Source organism: Cupressus sempervirens, chromosome 10 (assembly GCF_028749045.1).
Source record: "Cupressus sempervirens isolate cs-2001-9-10 chromosome 10, ASM2874904v1, whole genome shotgun sequence".
Taxonomy (NCBI): Eukaryota; Viridiplantae; Streptophyta; class Pinopsida; order Cupressales; family Cupressaceae; genus Cupressus; species Cupressus sempervirens.
This window is the reverse complement of record NC_143127.1, coordinates 333,333,625-333,356,369: the sequence shown is the minus strand read 5'-3', so window position 1 is coordinate 333,356,369 and position 22,745 is coordinate 333,333,625.

Sequence of the window (22,745 nt, the reverse complement as noted above, 5' to 3'; positions counted from 1 at the left end):
TCACCCAGTTAAAGGATTTACACAAACTATTAATTCTTCAAATGACTATTATGTCAATTGTGTTAAAAGGATATTAATACAACATGTTTAGAATGATAAGAAAGAACATAGTAGGTTTGATCTGTGTGGTTACAACTAACTTTTGTTGGTTTAGGTCTTTGTTCAGTCCTTATGTTGGTTCATTGATAAGCCTTTCTCTGTCATCTCCGATCTTGATCTGCTTGGACACCTTTCAAGCAATCAATCTACTCTTCTCATCAAAACTTAAGACTTTTTCTCTAATTCACTTATCAATAACAAGATCATATCTTTAATCTCTTTCCTTTACCTTCACATTCCATTACTTGTGTATTATATATCAACCTTTCTCTCTACGACTTCCTTCACATACAAACTCACTTATACACACACTAGCTAAGCATGGTTGGACTTGGCTACACACGACACCAAATATATAGTTTTATATCTATTTAAATAGGCAATTCTGCTTTACTATTTTCTAGATCCATTATAGATCTTAGGGTTTACAACCATATTCAATTTCATTCAATGTATCTGTTCATCTTGACCTAGTTAAGACCCCAATTTAGGAAATAATATTCAATTGAAATAAAGGAAATTCTATCATGTAGTAGAGATTAGAAAAAATCAAGCATATCATGCCATGTAAATGCAATTTTGCTTAGTATATGATGAAGTATGTTAATGTAATATCTTTGACTCAACACAAAAAATAGAGGGAAATCATACAAGACAAAACCTCATTTAGTAGATAGTAGAAATTCACCTCGAATGTTGAATAGAAAAGGACGGAGATGAAATCTTGGATGAATGAATATAGATCTCCTTCCTTGAAGTCTAACTCATTTGCCTCCAATGAACAAAAAATCTACATCTATAAACAATCCACGCTTGGTGATAATGGATGGATGACTTTAATTAATGATTTCTTTCTTGAACTCCTTAAATTATTGCACTTGATGGATTGAGAGGTGATGCTTGTAAATTTTGGATGTGAAAATAAAGAGAAGAAACCTCCTTTTATAGTGATTTTGGGGTCAATTTTTATAAGAGAAAACTCCACTAGGTAGGACAAATGAAATAATTTGCATTGGGCCTTGAAATTTATATAAATTAGGTACCTAGGGTATATGTTCCTCCTTGTATAACCTATATTAGTATAGACACCTATATTAGTATAGGCCATCCCATATATTACCTATAATTACAAGTATTACTTTTGAGGTAAAAAATGCAGAATCTAAATACCATTTGAATCTTTTGGATAAAAATGAAATGATGAGAGGGAAAATCAAGTGTAAATGCTAAAATGGGGTGAATTAGACCCAACTAAGAGTTTTGAACAAGATTGAAGGAAGAAATATGAACTTGATTTAAATTAATAAAAGTAATTATGTACAACATGAGATCCTTGTATAAGAAATACACTAAAGAGGGCTAAAATGTTGTTAAAAAGAACACAAAGTGAATGGAAGAGTATAGTAATTTAATCACATGGTGGGAAGTCCAAAGATGTGGTTAACATTTAAGGGAGCTCTCTTGTCGACTATTATAGGTGCCCCTAGTATAGTAAGTCTTTGATTTCATGATAATGTTAATAAGAAGGGAAGAAGGGGCTCGTGCAATCTATATAAGGATCATTTAAATGAAAAAAAATAGGCTATGAAAATCTTATACATTTAGTGAATTATTTCACATATATAAATATATAGTGGTGAAACATGGAGTAATATGCAAATATGCTTGATTTTTAAGAAAGATCCCTACTATAAATTCCCAACATTTACTAACTTATGGATTAATAGGAAGGAGGCATTAAAATTTATTTTCTTGTTATGTCTCTAGTAGATGATAAAATGGCTATGTCCTCCTATTCTATTGATAGTAATTATATTCATTCATCTATTATACATTAATGATTTAAGGAAGAATTTTATCTTCTAATCGCCCTCCTTGAGTCACATTTCTCTATATATTTGATACCAATAAACCTCCTCACTCACCACAACTCCTCTAATTATCCTTTTATCCTTTATTATTTGTCACAATCATCAGTAATCATACTTTTTTAATTAACCATTCATCCAATTTATCAAGCTATGCATCTATTCTTTTTTTTTAAACAAGTAGCTAAAAATAGATTTATTAAAGTCTTTCAATTTATAGTTAACATATTTTGGTTTCTCACTAATTATATACATCCATGCATAATTTATTGACATGGTTTCTTTTGATAATAGCTAAATTGGGAAATTCAAACTATCATCCATTATCAATAGGTTCTAAAATATAAAAAGACACTTCTCTAAAATTTCATAGGAGGTGAATTTTGGTTGGAGTGGAAAATGGTTTGATCTAGTTTTTAGGGAAAATAGAGGATTTAAGAGTGAATAAAAGATGTTTCCAATCAATACAATCTTCCTTTGATTGGTTTAAGCATATAGTCAACTTTTCAAGTAAACATCTTATAGGTGATTTTTTTCAATAAACAGCTAGATATAAGTCTACACTCGTGTTTATTGAGAAAACCCTTATGAGGCCAATCTGAGGCCTATTTAGCTCATATTTTTATATGCTTTATATGGTTAAGACTTGAAAACTTTATGAGTTTTGGATGAACTTTTTTATATCGTTTATAATTATATTTTTATATGTGTGCACTTTGACATTTTTGAAATCGGATTTATATGCTATATATTATATGGTTATGTAGAATGGAATGATGTGATCTTGTGAGATCCAAACTCCTAGATATAGGCCAATTGAGGGATTTTTCATTTGTGGGCTGGGTTGGGAACTTGCCTTGCCTATAGGAACTCATTTTGTGATGAGATTGTGTATATAGGGTAGGCAGTGGAGTGGCTTTCCTCATGTACCCTAGGGTTATAAGTAGTCAGAAAAGGCAATGCGAAGAGGTTTTAACAAGTGATAACCAAAATCAATAAATGGATAATAAACTTAATGATATGTTAAGAGATTTTTTCTATCTAGATATAGCTTGGGCTTCATGATGTCAATTGACCTACACTCTATTAGAGTCCCTACATACTTATCTTATATTAGGTCTAACTAGTGACCTGATATATTGCATTATCTTTATGAGCATTTAGATGTTGGTATCATATTTTTCTTGGCGTGTGTGTAAGCCATGGGTGATTGACTTATGTGATTGTGGTAAGGTCATTATCTCTCTTAGCATGACAGGAGTGGGCTTATGGATACCACATGGTTGGAAGGTATAGCTACCTATACCACTACTAGGGGCTAGTGTACAAAGATAGTTTGCTTCTATGATTGGTGCCAGAGTTGATGTTCACTTGGATTTTTGGTGTATCTAGAGTATTTTTTATGGTGATTATTCTTTACTTTGGATGCATTGATATCACATTTTAGATGATTCTTAACATGTTTACTTATTTTATTCCTTTATCATGATGTTAGATATTATGGCTTAGTTGATGTTACTGACCACTGCTATAGATTAGCGATGTGATTGATAGATTAGCATGTTGGATGTTCCTTGTTTCTTTGATGGCATATATATTTAGCTATTGGTAAGTTAGAACTAATAAGCTAACACTAACAATCTTGATGGCATATTGAGATTTTATGCTTGCGGGTATGGTTAGGATCCTTAATGTCTCATGATGCCATTATGGTTGGGAAGAAATGTGTATGGTTGTTTCTTTTTCTTATGTTTTCATTTCATTGCAATGTTTCTTATGTTCATTTTTCTATGGGAACATTGATTATCATGGATTAGAGTAGTTGGATGATGTGTGAGGTTTGTTAATCTTCTTTTCACTTCTTGATGATCTAGAGCTTAGTTACTGTTTTGGGATACGAATCTGTTTCGGGCACGTGAATATATATATATATATATATATATATATGTATATGTATATATATACAGACATATATATATGTATATATATACACATATATATATATATGTATATATATACACATATACATGCATATATATATGTGTGTATATGTATGTATATATATATGTGTATATGTATGTATATATATATGTTTATGTATGTATATATACATATATGTATATGTATGTATATACATATACATATATACATAGATATATATATACATATATGTATATATATACATATATATATGTATATGTATATACATACATATACACATGTATATATATATACATATATATAAACTATATTATGTATATTACTCACAATTTTTAGAATATATAATGCATAAAAGGGTCATTTTAGCACTAGAACGCAAAAATATGTATTTTAAAAAAATTATATTAAATAACTTAGACTCACTTAAACCTATTGATCCTTGAGGATTTGTGCTAGACCCTTGAGGATTCCTACTTGGATTCATGCAAATCCAAGTAGAATCCTTGTTTTACATAATGGATTTGTCTACATTCATACCGCATGATTCCAGATGAATCCACTATGTAAAACAAGGATCCTGCATGTATCTGCACAAATCTGGGCTTGAATCTAAATCTAGATTAGACCTAAATCCAAATTAGGCCTGTAGGGCACGAATTTAGTAACTAAGATCTAGATGTTCTTTCCCCAAATTTGGTGGTTTTGATACTCCCTAGTGCAGATTTTCTAATACCTTTTACTTTCTAAATTAATCATTTAGCCTTTCTTTTATTCTTCGATGACACTAGAACAACATTTTGGATGATATTGGTGAATGATCACCCCTAATTGAGAGAAATATCATATGATACTAGTAAAGTATAACACTACAATTATATGGTATGTAGTATGAGATTGATGAAGTGTAGTACTATAGTTATATGGTCGATTATGCTACAATTTTATGCTCTATCAAACTGCAATTATATGCTCTATCCTACTAGAGTTACATAGAGTATCAAATTGTAATTCAAGGGAAACATGGATGTCAAAATGTTGGGTATGTCCTGACTTGTGTGTTGAGTGTCAGAAGGTGAGTTGCATACCCTTTTGGGAGTTTTGGATCCATGCACCTTGGCAATTCATCTATTCAATGTATAGGATTAGGATGTTGATTTTGGTGATACTCTTAACATGGTTAATAGTAGTTGAACTTGTACGGATTAATCACTCAGGAACTTTAGATTTGGGTTTTTAAATGAACTTTGATTTATTTTGAATTAGATCTTGAGATGAAACTTGTATGATTAATTCTTGTTGTGAAATTAGTTGTGTTTGTAAGTGATGAACATTTGGGGATCTTTGATGATTTTGTTATTTCTCTTTCATTGTGATATCTTTTATGTTTGCAGTTGCATGTATCTGTGTATTATCTCTAAAAAATAAAAATGTATTCGTCTTTGTTTATCCTTATTTCCAAGGATCTACATGCAATGCATTACATAATTACCCTATGAGATACCGTTCTACAAACATTGGGTTCCACAGTGAGAAAAAACCCCACAAAGATCAATTTTCCTTTATAAACTTCCCCTTGCATTCCATTTAAAATCTCATTCTCTTCTTACTCTCTTCATCACTCTATTTTTTTTTTTTTGTAAAAGGACTACATCAATTTTAATTTGGTCCACATAGCATTTTATTTGGATCTAAGTCCTAGGGATATTTGAGCCCTCAATATTCAAAGTTATAAAATAAAATGCTCCTTAGAAAGTGATAAATCCTTCCCTTATCTTTCTCTATTTTTTCTCCTTGATGTTAATTTTTAAGTTAATGTTTTTCCATACTTTTTTGGCCCCCTCTTCCCTTGGGTAACTTTCAAATCAAAATTCTTTGTTTCTTATGTTGCTTTTTAAAATGTTTTTTCCTCCATGTTCTCTTCTTTCTCATTTTCAAAATTTTTGTCTACTTCTAAATCTTGTTCCTCTCCTATTATAATCTTGACAACCTCTATTTGTACTCGATCCATTATTTCAAATGGTTTTTCAAATATATCTACTAATTCTATGTCAACAAGATTGCTAAAACTTATTATTTATTTGATTGATCTTTACGCACTCCTAGGCCCTCATTTTTCCATCTTCTTCTATGGTTTCAATATGGTCTCTTGTCTCTTACACAGAAATCTCCCTACACTTTTCTTCCCCTCTTCTTTTATGTTATTGTTCATTATCTGCTAGATTATATTTATCAATTATCTGAGTATGAATTGTGGAAATCTCATAGATCTGAATTATCTATATTCATGGATTGTGGAAATCTCATAGATCTGAATTATCTAAGTGTCGAATCATTTTCTTCTATATCCACAAAATTTTGATTGGGCTCTTGATGATTAGAATCTTCCTTGTCAACTTTTTCTATTCTTATTCTTTTTTTTCTCTTTCATTACGTGAGGTATTTAATATCCTTTTTTTAAAATCTTATATATCCTTTTTTTTAGCTTTCCAATCATGAGCATCTTTTTCAATAATTTTCAGGGCACAAGATTATGTCATCTTCCCTCTCAATAACTATTACCAAATATCAAATTATGGCTATAGTTCAATTGATATAGGGATTACAAAAAATGGGAGTACCTCTACATGTATTTTAGCATGCATAACATAGTGTTCTTCATCCAAGCTCTCATACACTTTAACAAAATTTCTAATTCTCTCCTATATTTTTTAGCAAATACATGTTCGAATACTCTATGAGTAACTTATGCATTATGATCCATAATGTAATAGATTCTATGTCTTTCTTCTACATCTCAAAATTGAGAACAAAATTCTTCATAAATAACCTTGATTGATCTATCATTTGGAGGTCCTAGAGTAAAACCTTTTTATATCCCTTGACTAAAATTGTATCTTAAAAATCCATTGGGTAAAGATTCTATCCCAGCGAGAGATCTCATATATCTTTTACTCCATCTTTACACTTTTTTTTGCTAATGGTGGCCACCTTCCATCCCATTTAATGAAGAAACCTACTTTTCTCAATCTAGACACTCCACTTCTTATGATTTTACTATTCATATGTAAGAATTTTAAGGGAACAAGGGCATTTTTCATACCTTTTGTTGTATCTCTTTGGGTTAATTTTAGTCGACTACATTTATGGATCCTCCTATTATAATTATCACTTATTAATTTGTTTAATGAAATATTCTTGCACCCTCAAATACCTCATTACTAAGATATTCCATACCAACACATGTCTTCAAAGTCAAGAGGATTTTGAAAACCCTCCTTCCATTTGTCTAGCTAGTAGCACTGTATATTAGTTGTTGATTCAATTTATTTGGATCTTCTATTTTTTATGAAATTATCCCTCTAATGTAGCATAATTTTTTATTTAGAAAAAAGTTCCTATAAGTTGCATGTTGATCCACATATTCATCTCCCTTTAAAAGGATTTAGTTAAAACCATTGTTCATTCTTATCCCTTATTGTTTTAAACCTACCTTAATTTTAAAACTACAATCTACAACTTAGTCAAAGAGCTTGAAATTTTTTTTGGGGGTTTTATAAGTTTCAGAGCCTACCTCCATATTTTGGGAGAAATACCTCTCTCAAATTTTGTTTCACACTCCCAGGCTCCATAATTCATTATTCGATCCTTTATTTTCTTGTGATGAAAAGACATATTATTTGGTATGCCTCTCTTGGCCAACTATTTTGTTGGTACTAATCCATTTTTTTTCTATTGTTGATTCTATTATTTGCCTAATTACACTTGTTTCAATTTGTTCTATCCCAGTGGATACTCTATTCTAAACGTATTTTTAGTCATTATTATGTCAATGCACACAAATGAATCAATATGTGAAGGAAAAATGTTAGAAATAATTATAATAAAGTTTTGTATTGGGACATAAGAAGAATACTAGTAACTAGGTGATGAAAATATTGAAATTCAATCCCAATGTAAATAGGTATAAAAGACTAAACCCAAGTTCACAAACAATACAATTCAATATCTTTGATATTATCTTTAGCAAATGTTTTACATGGTGGAAGAAAGTTTTCATCATGTAATAGCTGTGTTATATTTTTTACAAACATATTATTGTCCTTTAAAAACTTATATCAAAAAAAAAAAAAAAATTGACTTTATTATATCTCATTCCAAATCAATCATGATTCGAATTAAGAAACCTTTGAACAAAGGTTGCCTATTATTTGTAATCTTTAAAAGTATGATATACCTTGCACTTAAAATGTAAATTGTTTACATGGAAATATAGATAATTCATCCTACAATGTGTATACCTCATATTTATACTCAATCCAAGAAAATAACTTCAAGGATAATAAATCTAACCCTTTAAGAGATTAAAAAAAAAAAAATTAAGAGAAGCTTGTGGGAGGAACACAAGCAAGAAGGAAGCTCATGAGACAAAGAATCCATTCTTAACCAGATGGATACAAAGCTAAAATAACCAGAAAGGAATTCCATGAATTACATTGACAACCTCCCTAGAAAAGTCATTTCTTTGAATATAATGTTCTCTAATGCCATCCATAGCATCAAAGTCACCCTTGTAGTTTCAACCATTTTCAGATTCTAGTTGGAAATGATGAAGGAGATTATCTTTGGGGTCTTTACTAGCAATAGAAAGTTGAAAAAAATGGCAAGGAAAACATAGATATCTAGGGAAAGGAACATGGTTCACGAGATCTCATGAACTAGAACTGTTGATCTTAATAAGCTTGTTAAGGACTATGAAGTCATCAAGAAGACCTAGTTGTTATAGCTTGGCTCGAAGGACGTCTATGGTTTTTTAGTTTTTTCAAATATGTGGTTATTTCCAACTTTTTATGTTAAACTAATTGGGTTTAGACTTTTGTGACAACATTGTGTTGTGTTGGTTTAGTTTTAGATACTTACTAGACAACTATTGTAGTTTTGTTAGTATTGTGCTTGTTTATGTTTTAGATAATACTCTTAAGAACATGATTTTTTTTGATAATTTTGTTTGAAGGCTTATATTTAGCTATTTTGGGCCACTATTGTTCTAGCTCATTGCCTAGTTGTCATGGCCCAGGGAAGGTTGTTTCTATTACATTGGTTCAATGACCTCTCCTTCCTTCTTTATCAAAAATAAAATTAAGAAAAAAAAACTCTAGAAGGTTTGATTTGTGTATCTAAAATCGAATAATAATTTGAGATTACCACATATGACTATTCCAAATTAAGATAAGACAAATATATTTTAACTATTAGTAGTTAAAGGTTACCATCTCAAAAAAATTTATTTCATATACCATATTTTATATTTAAAAAAAAATCTTTTAATTGATTTAATTGGCTATGATCAAATTCAAGTAGAACAAATTAATTTTGATAAAACCATAGTCATAGAGTATAATTTTGTGTATGTAATATTGTAAAAATTTCCCAAAGACCACTCCTTAGAATATTTATGAGATTAACTCGTGATTGCATTGAGTTATATATAGATAATTGATCTATATATAGATGAGTTCAAAATAAATTAAAATAATACAAAGAGATCCACAATGACTATTGATAACATCAAATTTTTTTTTATCTACACAAAAAAATCTCGTTATGGTGTCACATGTATGGTACACTCTTAAGAAATCAATAGATCCATAGGAGACTAGTTCACTATGATTATCTACCTCCTTGGAAAATTAATGTGTGAAGTAGTTAGAGAATTTTGGATACTTTCATCATTTCATATGCAAAATCTTTTTTGTTTTGTTAAATGATTTTTTTAATAGAAAAATAATAATAGTCATCTTAATTGTCTTGAAAGAGGACTTGGAACCTTTTTTATTATGCACAAATAGAACCATAATAATGAAGGAATCAAATTAAAGAAATTAAATTATATATTTTTAAGAAAGTTAACCAACTCATTAGTTTATCATGTTTGAGGTTTAAAATTTTTATTTTTCAGTAATAGAGTAAAATTGATAATGATTAAAATTAATAATGATTGTTGTAGAATAAAAATATTAATTTTAAATAGACAAATATTGCATGATTTTTGGGATCATATGAATTAAAGTTCCACAATGCTTGTCGAATATATTTTACCAATAATAATTTATAATCAAAGTTCAGGATCTTGGATTGCACTTGCATCAGATGGCTTTCTAATATCACGGTCTCAATTGGAGTTTTGGATGTAGATCAATGATGGAAATTTTAATGACAGTTTTTGGCTTCGCTCTTTTGACACCAAATAATGAATTGTACTCATATGAGTTTTGGTCTCTTTGTAATCACAATATTCTTGATTTGAGAATCACAACAACAAGATTCATTAGTGTTGTTAGATACTCTCTCTTGATGTAGTGTTTCTTCTTCTCCATCCTTTTTGTATTAAGCAATGACTAGAGTTTTTCTTTTTTGGTTCTTTTCTTTAGAAGCTATTTTTGAACTAGTTATTATTAATATAAATATAATGTTTCACCAAAAAATAAACAAATAATTTATAATCAAAGTTAAAAGAACCATCTATAAAATAGTGAAAATCAAAATTAAAATGCTCAAGGTTTCTATATGAAAATGAAAATGAAAGAAAGTATCTTTAAAACATTCTTTTTCAAAATTATAAGGGTAATACTTTTCTAATGGTCATGAGGGCCAAGGTTGGACTATGGATTGATTTAGAATGATCTATTGACCTAATTTGCAACCTAATATTGTTAAAGGAATATAATCTTTTTGATATATCAAATCCTTAAGGAGATTTATATTCAATGTATTAAAAGAAATGAGATGATCTGTAATATGTTCTAAAAAGGATAATCAATCACATATCTAAATAAATTCTTTGAATCTTGTATGAAAATGAAGAAAGAATTAAACAAATGTGTCAATGTTGATAAGTATTGATTATTTTTTAAACCTTCCAACATTTATAAATATCATTGTTATATTTCTCTAAATAAAGGACTTTAATGAGTCACTTCTTTCAGTCTTTAACAAGACCACCTTGTAATGTGGCAGAATTGAAAATTTAATAAACCATAATGTAATATACCTCAAGAAAATAATGTGAATGGTTAAATTAAATTCAATAATACAACATTAGTAAGAAATATTAAGGACCATGTCAATATTTAATCCAACTTTCTTTTATTGATTATATTTCTAATAAAAATCATTAATTCAATATCTTTTATCTTGGTTATATTATGCAAATTTCTTGACATCAAATTTTTATCATACTAAGATTATTTTCAGTTTATTATCAAATTTAGTAATGCTTTTGTATTTTATGAAATTTTTTAATTTTAAAAAAAAAATTAGTAATACAAATGGATTGAAAATAAAATCTAAAATAACGTGTATTTGTTTCTTCTAGATTTTTTTTAATTCTAAATGTTTATATTAAAAATCTTACAATTTAAAAATCTGAATTTTTTAGATTCATATTTTTCATACAAAATTAAGAAAATGTTTAATTTTTATTTTTTTTAAATCTGAAATAATATGAAGTTGAAATCTGCACTATTAAAACTGCAACTTTTATCTAAGCAATAGAAATTGAGAAAACTTTTCAAAAATATTAAATTTATAACTATTAAATGTACAAACAATTTAAATAAAAATGTTTAATAAAATTATAATTAAAAGGATAAAACTGGAAAATAAATAACTATAATCACTAACAATTCAAACCAACTTCAAAAAGATTAACTTTAAATTACATCGACATAAGAAATTTAAAACACTGAAATATCCACTCTCGAGAAACCTATTATTTCAGAAGCAGAAAAACTACTTGCTTTGTATAGCTTTGAATTTCTTCAAGATATTTAAGAATGCAGTTTTAAGTATGTTCAAGATATTAATGCAACTGCCTTGTCATGAACTCATTATTCCTACGAACTTTCCTAAACAAGATCTTGTAAAACACTACATTTTTTCCTAAGATAAATAAACTCAGGGACGAGGAAAGAAGAATACCTGGTATTGGAGTACTCGAAAAGATTCCCTGATGCAGAAAAAACCACAAGCCCGACCTCTGCGTCGCAGAGAACAGAAAGCTCTTTCGCCTTTTTAATCAAACCCTTCCTCCGCTTCGAGAAACTCACATGCCTTGCCGTGGCTTTCTCTATTTTCTTTAGTGCTAGTCTTTCTTTCCCCATTTTAAAACTCAAATACTATACCTGCAAAGAGAGTTATGAAATAAGAACATCTTAAATGTTTTATCTGTAAAGAGTACAACAAATATTTGCAAATCTTTCAAAATTATACAAATATTTTCATAGAACGTTTTCTACTAAAGAATTTTTTTCAAAAACTTCTGAAAATTTTGAGTGTTCATCGAATATTTTCGATGAACATTTAAAATTATACAAATATTTACAAAATCTTTTGAAATTATACAAATATTTGCAAAGAGCTTCAAAAATTGTATAAATATATGCAATACAAGCAAAACTTTACGATTCCCTTACTAAAATGTGGAAAAATGTTCTTACCGGCGAAAAACTTCTGAACTTTTAAAATATTTTCGATGAAAATATAAAATTATACGAAATTTACAAAAATCTTTTGAAATTATACAAATATTTGGAAATAGCTTTCAAAAATCGTACAAATATTTTGCAAAACAAGCAGAGCTTCACGATTTCCTTATTAAAACGCAGAAGAATGTTCATACCGGCGACTGAGCGGCGCCCTGTTTATGACCTCAAACCTTTCAAATGCACCCTTACTTCAATCAAAAGATAAGATAGATGCTATTTTAGGTAGCTTCCATCTCTTTCGCCGGGTAGAATACGAAAACTATATTTCCGGATTCGTCTAAGTGCCGCAATTTACTTTCGGAAATGTGCAGCAAGATCAAAGGGCAGAATGAGCTCTACAGAATCGACTCGAAGTTTTCCCGATCGAATCTTCACCATCCAAGTTTTGCAGTGTACACTTTCCATCAATGGCTGAGCAGACAATATGCGAGGGAGGCTATATACCTTAAGCGTCATACCTAGTCAATTAATGTACTTATAAAAGTAAATTTCTTTCATCAATGGCCGATTTTCTCCGATGGCTCTGTTGTCTTTCAGTAGTCACAGTCAATCAGTCTTCCATCAGGCTCCAAGCGGCTCTATGCGATGAATTTGCTCCATTATTGGAGCGCCTCCAATGAGCAGAAGACCACAAAATATGCAATGATTCTTGTGGTCCCATGAATTTACTACGTTTTAACTGTTGTCGCCACGGGGTACTTAAGGTCAAAAGATATTTGTCGCTATTACCTTCTTTTTGGGGTTGTTAAATACATATGGAGGGCCTCAAATTTTACCATCACATAATGGGGGTTCTTTAATTTATACGGAACCCAGCGAAGTCAGTCTATATTTTTGGACATTTTTGGATATTGAGGAGAATAGGACAACTCTAAACAATTTTCTCTATGGCTGAAACATATTCTTGATGATTGTGAGGAAAGTAGGATGATTCTAAATATCTCATTATTGAATTTTTCAGTTAATAGTGGAAAGATCAAAGGTTGTGGTTGCATATATAAGTCTTTCAATTGTAGACAATATGCAAAAAGTAGAAAGTAATTTAAGTTCAAATATAGCTTGTTTTGTCCCAACTTCATTGTTTATATTCTTTAAATGTTTCTTTTAGGAAAAGATAAATTGAAGCAAGTATGATTGAAGACAACTCTTTACTGGATTGAGGTTTGTGTGAATCACATAAAGATGGCTCTCCTAGTCAATATTTTGAAGAGATCAAAATCTGACATGTATATTATTTTATATTATATAGTGAACATTGATAGAAGAGTTCATGGCTACAAAGCACCGCAAATACTTTTATTTGAAGTGCACCTAAAAAAAAATACATAAAAATTAATTGCTATTTCCATAGATTTCAATCATGTTCAACTTTACAAAGAATATAAGTAAACTATTATATAATGAAGAAATAAATAATACAACAAAAACTATTTAATTTGTTACATATATAGATATTGCAATCAATATTTAAAAAAAAAATAATTAACTTATACATAATGTATACAAATAATACTTTTGTTTAAATATTTTAGTAAGAATATTATGAAATTGAATTTGTAACCATTATAATAAAATTAATATTTTAGTTTTTTATGCTACTTATTTAAAAAAATCCTATTATTGACTATAACTAATCTTTTTTTTAAAAATAATACTTATTCGATCTAAAAATTTATTACTGTAGTGCTTGCCCCTAGTTCACATTTTGCTTTCATTGCCAAACTCATTTAGGCCAATTTTATGCTTGATGTTTAGTAGCACTACTTCCAGATTTTTCGATATTGTTTCAGATTTAGTTGATTATATGATGAGATTACTTAGTACTCTACATTTCATGTATGCATGATGATTATTCAGTAATTTTAGTCATTGATGATGTTTAAGTTAGATGGATTATCATATATGTTTCTTATGGATACTTACCCCATACTGCATGTGTATGGTGTGCCTATTTATTTTCTTTCTGTATGTCATTTCTAATGTGGTTAAGGAAGGGAGTTGTAGTCACCTGCTAGTTGAGATCTACATGATGCACCACTTCCTGCCATTTCTTATTTAGCTTAGTATATATTGTGTATGTACACATGTGGATTTTATGCAAGTTGTAGGTACTGGGTATGACTTCCCTGAATTGCCAAAATGAGTGTACCCTATCACATTATCTCAATGGTAAGAGAGGGGAGATAAATTGTCAAGTCCAAATCCTAAACCCTTAAGCTATTTGTCCTAATTGATAATTAGGCCAAGTATTTGAGTCGAGTACCCTCTGAATGCATCGAATGACGTTAATTCATGATAATAACCCTTTAGTTTGATTTTGTATGTGTTCTTCTATGATGGGTTTTCGTATGTTGTTTCATGAATCCTTGATGATTTTCTATTAACTAAGTTTAATTTAAAGATTAAATTAATGATTTAATTTAATGAGAAATTATTATGATATTTTAATATTTAATTGTATTTAATTAATTGAAAAATTAATTAAATAAAAAGAATTAAATTTGAAGATAAAAGTCATAAGTGTAAATTTGGAATGTGATAATATTTATTTAATTTAATAATAATATATTTAGAGATCTTTTTTAAATAAATGCTAAATAATATTATTATTTAAGTTAATAAATAGTTATTAAATTTAATGTTTGAAAATAAATTTAGAAGGAAAAGAAATTAATTTATTAAAATTTCATGATCGCATGATGTGTGCATGATATTAAATTTAATAAATTAATTTATAAAGAGTCAATTGGAAATTAAAATAAAGTGAATTAATTAATTAATGATTGTGCATGGGAAGGATAAATAAAAGTTAACAATGAGTTAAGAGCTGTGAGCAAGGAGTTCTCTACGGTGAATGCAAAATTAGTGCCTAGATTTTTGGGAGAGAACTCCGTATCACAACTTGGGGGTTCATTTTCAATTCACCGCAAATTTTGGAGAAGGAAGAAATTTCTGGAAAGGAGAAGGTTCTGGGAGGAGGAATTTTCTCTACAATTTTTTGAGGTGTAGCGCTTAGCATCAGTGTCCAAGTAGACGCTTGTGATTTTCGCATATTTTAATATGCTCTTTCTCTTTCCTATCTTCATCATACCTGTTAATGTTTGTCTAAATAATTCTCTATGACAAATCTTTCAATCTTGTAATTTGGAATTCAGGCATGCACGTTGTTTTCATCTAGTTATGGGAGATTCAAAATATCATTGCAATCCTCCCTCAGTAGAATTAAACATTTAAAAATTAAATCGGGTTTTGGGGTTGAATTAAATAAGAATTGAGAAATTAAATTTGGGAGGTTTGATTTTGAAAATGAAAATCCTAAGTTGAAAATTTGAATAGTTGATAGTGATTCTCCTATCAAACTAAATTTGTAAATATTACAAAATATATATTTATTTAAAATATATATATATATAATTTAATTACTATGTGGGGGGAATTTGTCATATTTAATTTCATACAAAATAAGTTTTATTAATATACATTTATATTAATCTAAATAAATTTTAAAATAAAAAAATATTTTTAAAAAAAATTGGGGAGGGGTAGGTGTGACCCACCCCCTACCCCCTTACCTCCATGTCAGTGTTGAGCACTGTCACAGTAGTAACTGTTGTAGCAGCAGTCTGCTATGGCAGGCTGCCATAGGTTTAAAGGTCGTGGCCAGTATTAAAGTCGACGAGCTTAAACCATATTATTTTTTATTTTTTTTTAAATATTTAAAATGTTTTTTAAATGTTATTAAATTAATTTTTTTTAAAATTTGAAATATTAATTATTATAATTTTTTATTTTTTTAGATATTATTTAATTTATAAAGTTTATTTAAAAAATTAATGTTATTTAATTTAATTTAATTAAAGTGTTTTTTTTTTATCGGTAAATGGCTAGAGCCTTATACTATATTTTCTAAAATAAAATAGTTTTACAAGTCCTCCGTTCAAGCGGACACTGCTAGGAAAGAACAGGGAAGAAAACCCCCAGTCTTGCCCGAGACAAATGTCCTAAAATACAAAATATCAAAGGGGCCTACCTCTGACAAGAATATCTAATACAATTGGGTCTTACATTTGAGAGAGAATACAATAAATTTTACAATATGCATATAGTTAATTTGAGATCTTGTGAAGATTCCATCTGATAATCATTAAACTTTGACCTAACAAACACCACAAACAACCACAAAAACATAAGAGAAAGAAAGAATATTAGTATCGTTAGTACCGAGATGCGAAGTAATATATATTGCCAAGATAATATTAATTTTAATCTAAAATTTACAAAATTAAAAATAATGGGGTTAAACTACTATTCAGATATCCTAAAATAAAAGATCAATCTGAAGCTAAACCAAATCTAACTCAATCATGAATCCCGGTCCTCTGAGAAAATATTTGGCTACAAGGATAATCTAATATTACTTAGATCTATATAGAGGTATATAAAATATGGCTTAATAAATTATTCTTACTAAAAACTTACATAACTATTTCTCCTTAAGATTATTAATTTTAATAAAATATGAACCATCAGCTCCTAAATTTGTGTCATGCCCAAAATTAGGGCAAGGACACACCAATTTTTTTTTTTATAAAGTTAACAATTAAAATTCATAAAGTTTGATATTTTTATCTCATAGTTAAGGTATAGGTTCACTACGTTTCCTCTTACGTTTATAATCATGAGAATTAATCAATGAATCAATCGTTAAATTTGAACTCTCATTATTATAATGATGTCAACATTCATTTTGTTATTACATTACTTACACAATGTTACATTTAAAATTATTGAATAAAAAATTAAATGAAAATAGGTCTAATAAAATTGAGAAATTAGCACAAGGAACTAATTAAGATAAATGTCACATCTAACATACACATAAATGTACTTTATAACTTTATTGAAATCACAATTGTATTTAAATTCATGGTGATTTTTTTTTGAAGTAAAATATTCCTAATATAATAACAATATAAATCAACTTAAATTTGAGTAAATGATAAAGCATTCGTGAGGCCAAATGGTACCACGGTGAACTTGTAGTGACCATACCTAGTATGGAATGCAATCTTAGGGATGTCACTATCCACAATCCTCAACTGATGATAAACCGACTTAAGATCAATCTTTGAAAATACTCGGGTACCCTGCAACTGATCGAAGAGGTCATCAATCCTAGGAAGAGGGTATCGATTCTTGATGCTTACTTTGTTCAACTGCCGATAGTCAATACACAACCTAAGTGATATGTCCTTCTTCTTAACAAAGATCACTAGTGCGCCCCAAGGTGACAAACTAGGTCGAATATGCCCCTTCTCTAAGAGTTCTTCTAACTAAATCTTTAGTTTACTAAGCTTATGAGTAGTCATCCTATAAGGTGCTCTCGACACTGGCTCTGCTCTTGGCACAAGATCAATATGAAAATCCATTGCTCCAGGTGGAGACCTACTAGGGAGCTCTAGAGGAAAAACATCTGCAAACTCCTACAATATAGGAAAATCATCAAGGGATGGCTCCCCCTTTGAATCTTCCTCCCTATCGCTTATGGTGATAGTGAACAACTGACATCCCTTTCGCATGCACCGCCTAAGCTGCATAGTAGAAATCATACGAAGGGATATGGGTCTCTTAACCCCAAGGATCACTCTAGAGATACCATCTACACCCACACATTCCACCCTCTTCTATCGACAATCCATCTTGGCACTGTGGGCATAAAGCCAATCCATGCCAAGAACAACATCATAAGAACCTAAAGGGGTAATGCATAGATTAGACATCGTGGACATGTCTCCAATCTGCATCTGAGAATTATGCACCATGGAACTAACTAACACTTTGGCTCCTGAGGCTAACTCTACCTCCCAACTGACATCCTAACTAACTACCACTAGCCCACAATGCTCCATGACAAAAGGAGATATAAATGAATCAGTAGGTCCAGAATCAAATAAAACAGTAACCATGCTACCCTGTATACTACCTATAGTATCAATGACTGTAGCCTGATGCTCAGCCTAGCGATTATCAACTACTGTAAAAACTTTGTGAGACCTACCCACATCGCCAACTTTCAGCTTTGAAAATGCCCCTCTCTGACCACTGGAGACTGTCCCTGAGGATACTCTCTAGCAATATGACCCATGCCACCACAAGTGTAACATGGTCCTCATGAATAAGATCATGCACCCTGTGATCTAGACTGTTGTGGACCTCCACTAAAACCACCCTTAGAAGACTATTGAGTCTTCACTGACTGTGACTGTAGGGTCTGTACTTTCTAATCCTACCGCGGACCCTATGAATGCCACTGCTTGGGCTTGGAGCCCTGATAACCCTGTGAGCATTTCTGTTGCTACTACTAAGGTTTCTACTGGAGAGACTATTGGCCCTTAGAGGACCCTACTGTGTAGTTCTGATTCCCTTTCCAAGGGGGTTTCTGATGGGTAGAGTTTTAGTTCTGAGACTGATCTCGTGACTCCTGTCTACTTCGAGTATCCTCTACAACTAGAGCTACCTTAACTACCTATCTAAAGGTAGTAGGAAAGGCCATACAAACTGGACCTTGAAGTTAGAAATTCAAGCCCATGATGAATCGATGCACTCGTTGTTTCTTTTCCTTCATGTACTTGAGATATGGAAGGAGCTTGAGAAACTTGCTCTCATACTGAGCTACGGTGAGACCCCTCTGATGTAGAGAGTAAAAATCCTCAATCTACTTATGTCTGAAGTACTCAGACAGGTACCTCTCCCTGAATCTCTCTAAGAATGACTCCCATGTGAGGGTATCCATGCTCACTCCTCCTATAGTCTCCTCCTAATGCCACCGATTGGAGGCATCTCCTCTCAACTAATGAACTGCAAGGCGTGCCTTCAAATTAATCCCATAAGGGCATAATCCAAAGCATCACTGAAGACTCTATAACTTGGCCTTTGCTAGTGTCCCCTCTATGGAATCAGAAAAGAGTGGTGGTTCAAGTCATATCAACTCTCTGATATCATCTCTTATATGTCTAGGAGGTCTGTCGAGTGGTGGTCCTCTCTAATGTATCAACTCACCCTCATGCTCACCCTATCCCTCAACCTACCTCAGTGGAGGAATCCTACTCCTCTCTATATCTCTGGCTCTACCTCCTCCAGGAACCTATGCTTCCCTTTCAAGAATCTGCTGCCCTAGCTATACTATAGGTGCTATCCTCTGTTGGACTATGCCAATCAGTGTCTAGAGGGCATCTAAAATGTCTTGATTTAGATTTGGTGGTGGAGGTGGTGGTGGTCTATCCTCTTGTCCTGCTCTACCACCTCTCACCCTACGACATCTGCCTCATCGGTTGCTCCGAGTAATAGGATGCATCCTGCACAATTAAAGCTTTAGTTAAGTTTAGAAGCATAATGGTTTTATTTTCTTAGTGTTGAAACATGGGCTTTGATACCAAAATGTCATGCCCAAAATTAGGGCAAGGACACAACAAATTTTTATTTTTTATAAAGTTAACAATTAAAAGTCATAAAGTTTGATACATTTATCTCATAGTTAAAGTATAGGTTCACTACGTTTCCTCTTAAGTTTATAATCATTAGAATCAATCAATGAATCAATCATTAAATTTGAACTCTTGTTATTATAATGATATACATATTTGTTTCGTTATTACATTACTTACACAACGTTACATTTAAAATTATTGAATAACAACTTAAATGAAAATGGGTCTAATAAAATTGAGAAATTAACTCAAGGAACTAATTAAGATAAATGTCACATCTAACATACACATAAATATACTTTATTTAACTTTATTCAAATCACAATTGTATTTAAATCCATGATGATCTTTTTTTGAAGTAAAATATTCCTAATATAATAACAATATAAATCAACTTAAATTTGACTAAATGATAAAGCAAAACAATTTAACATTATCTACTAGTCTATCATATACTAACATAATAAACATGATATTCACTCGCACAAAGCTTATTAACTCTTAAAACATATTCATGAAATTCTACTAAAAGAACTAATTTCAAAATTATTCTACAATCTAAGCACCTTTAACTAATACTAAAGAATAATCTAAACTATCTTAAGATTTGTTTTTATTTTCATTTCATTTTATTTTATCTTTAAAAAACTTTATAATATTGAAGCATACTAACATCTAATTTATCTACATATTAATAGGACAACTAATATTAACTAACATTAAATTAAAACATTCTTTTAAAATAAATAAATAAATAAATTAATTAATTAATTTAAAACTATACTAGACTTACTTTAATCCTAACTAAACTTTAAAATAAAACTAAATTAAAAAAAACAATTTCAATCATTACTAACCTATACAAATACTACCTACCCTATACTACCCTAGACAAACCCCCCCTCCTACCATGTGACACATGTCACGACCACCACTTCCCAAGTTGGTGCCACCCAAGACATCCTCCACGTAGTCCCATGAAAAAGGGTGCAAGCTAACACAAGGGGAGAGGAGAAAGTACAAATCTCAACCCTAACTTACTAATGGCGCCTACCAAGCTTTAATGATGCCACCCTATTTGACTTGAGTGGGGAGGAAGGAGGCATGCGCTGCCCCAAAACAAAGCTTGCATTTAATATACAAATCTTTTCTGACAGTAATGATGTGCTGCCCAAGGATTAAGATGGGTAAAAAGATAAGCACCATAGAGGATTCGCAGGTCAAGGAAGTACAAGGAGGATAGGTTGCTGATTTTCCCCCTTTTTTCTGACAGACTAAAAAAATATATTCCCTTTTTCCCTTCATAAGTTCCAAGGGTCCCATCACGTGGTCACAAGCATTCATGAGATAGCTGGAAAAAAATTTCGGATGTGAGAGGATTAAGAAGCATAAAGTTTTCTTGGTAGGAAAAGAAGTTAGAAGTTATTTTAAAAAGTTTAGTAGGTAGCCATCCTAGGATATTTTAGATATTAAGTTATATAAGTTTATTAACTTATGCAATTTTCTTGTTATTATATATATAAATTTTTTTTTTTGATTTCTAATTTTAAACTTAAGAAGATTCTTAAGAATATTCTCTGTTGCAATGTGACATTTAAGACCAAGCTCATACAAAATTCAGAGAGCAATTTTCTCCTGTAGGTGCACTTTTTTTTCAAGCCAATTTCTTTCTAAGTGTTGAGTGAATTTTATTTTTTTGAGGGAGAAAATTTTCTAACTAGCCTAAATTTCTAAGAGGCATAATTTTGTCTAATAGTATTTCATGACAAGGTAAAGTATATATATTTATATATAATTCCTCTATAACTTATGTTTTCTAATTCATCATATAACAAAGGTATATGTGCCTTTTATTTTGAATTCAAGGAGATGCATGATTCCTTAATCAAATTTGATTTTGTCACTGATATAATTTAGCAAGGAGAGAGGTAAATTTGTTGTTTACAATGTAGGATTGTTCGTTTCCTCTTAATACATATAACATTGCAATTTAAATTTCGACATATCCAATTTCTTTTCCTTAACATATTTGAAAACTTGAGAGTTCACAATTCGAAAACATTATCCATTGATCTATTTTCTCACATACATATGCATAATTTAAAATCACATAAGAGCAATGCAAGGAGGTTTTCACAATCTTTTTCTTTCTCTATTATTCAACTTGGTTCAAGGCTCCATCGGGAAAGAACTAGTAAGAAAACCCAACCTCATTGCCAAATACATCAAAGTTTAAAATATATTTTTACATAAGGTTACATTTCAAACGAAATCTCTTCTAGGTCTTTCACAAGAGTTCTTTCCAATATCTTCAATGCACCAAGAGAACCATGGAGAGACAAGAACCAACGTGGAGGTAAAACAACATAAGAAGATGAACAATTCAACCATGCATTCCCAACCCAGTTTTGCACAATAGGTTCAACATTGAACCAAAATAGGGGGGAGGTGGATTTTCTCAATAGGAGATGTCAATCACTATACCATAACATAGCCTTTTCGGGTCTAATAGTTTGAGAACTTTTGTTCTTCTACAAATGCCCTTTTGGGGCAAAAATAACAAGGGTATTCATTCCTTGCCTTCTTCAAGAATTCAAATTTTTATATATTAGGTATGGGATGACAAGTAGGGGCCCATACACCCTACCCTCTTTCCCTCCTCTAACCATGAGAAGAGACTCTACACTATTGAGGTCCAACTAAGGCCCTTCCCCCATACATGGCCACTTCTTCCCTATCCAAGGGTGAGTGATGTCAAAACAATCCTCATGAAATCCCCTCAAAAACAAAACATCAAGGAAAGCATA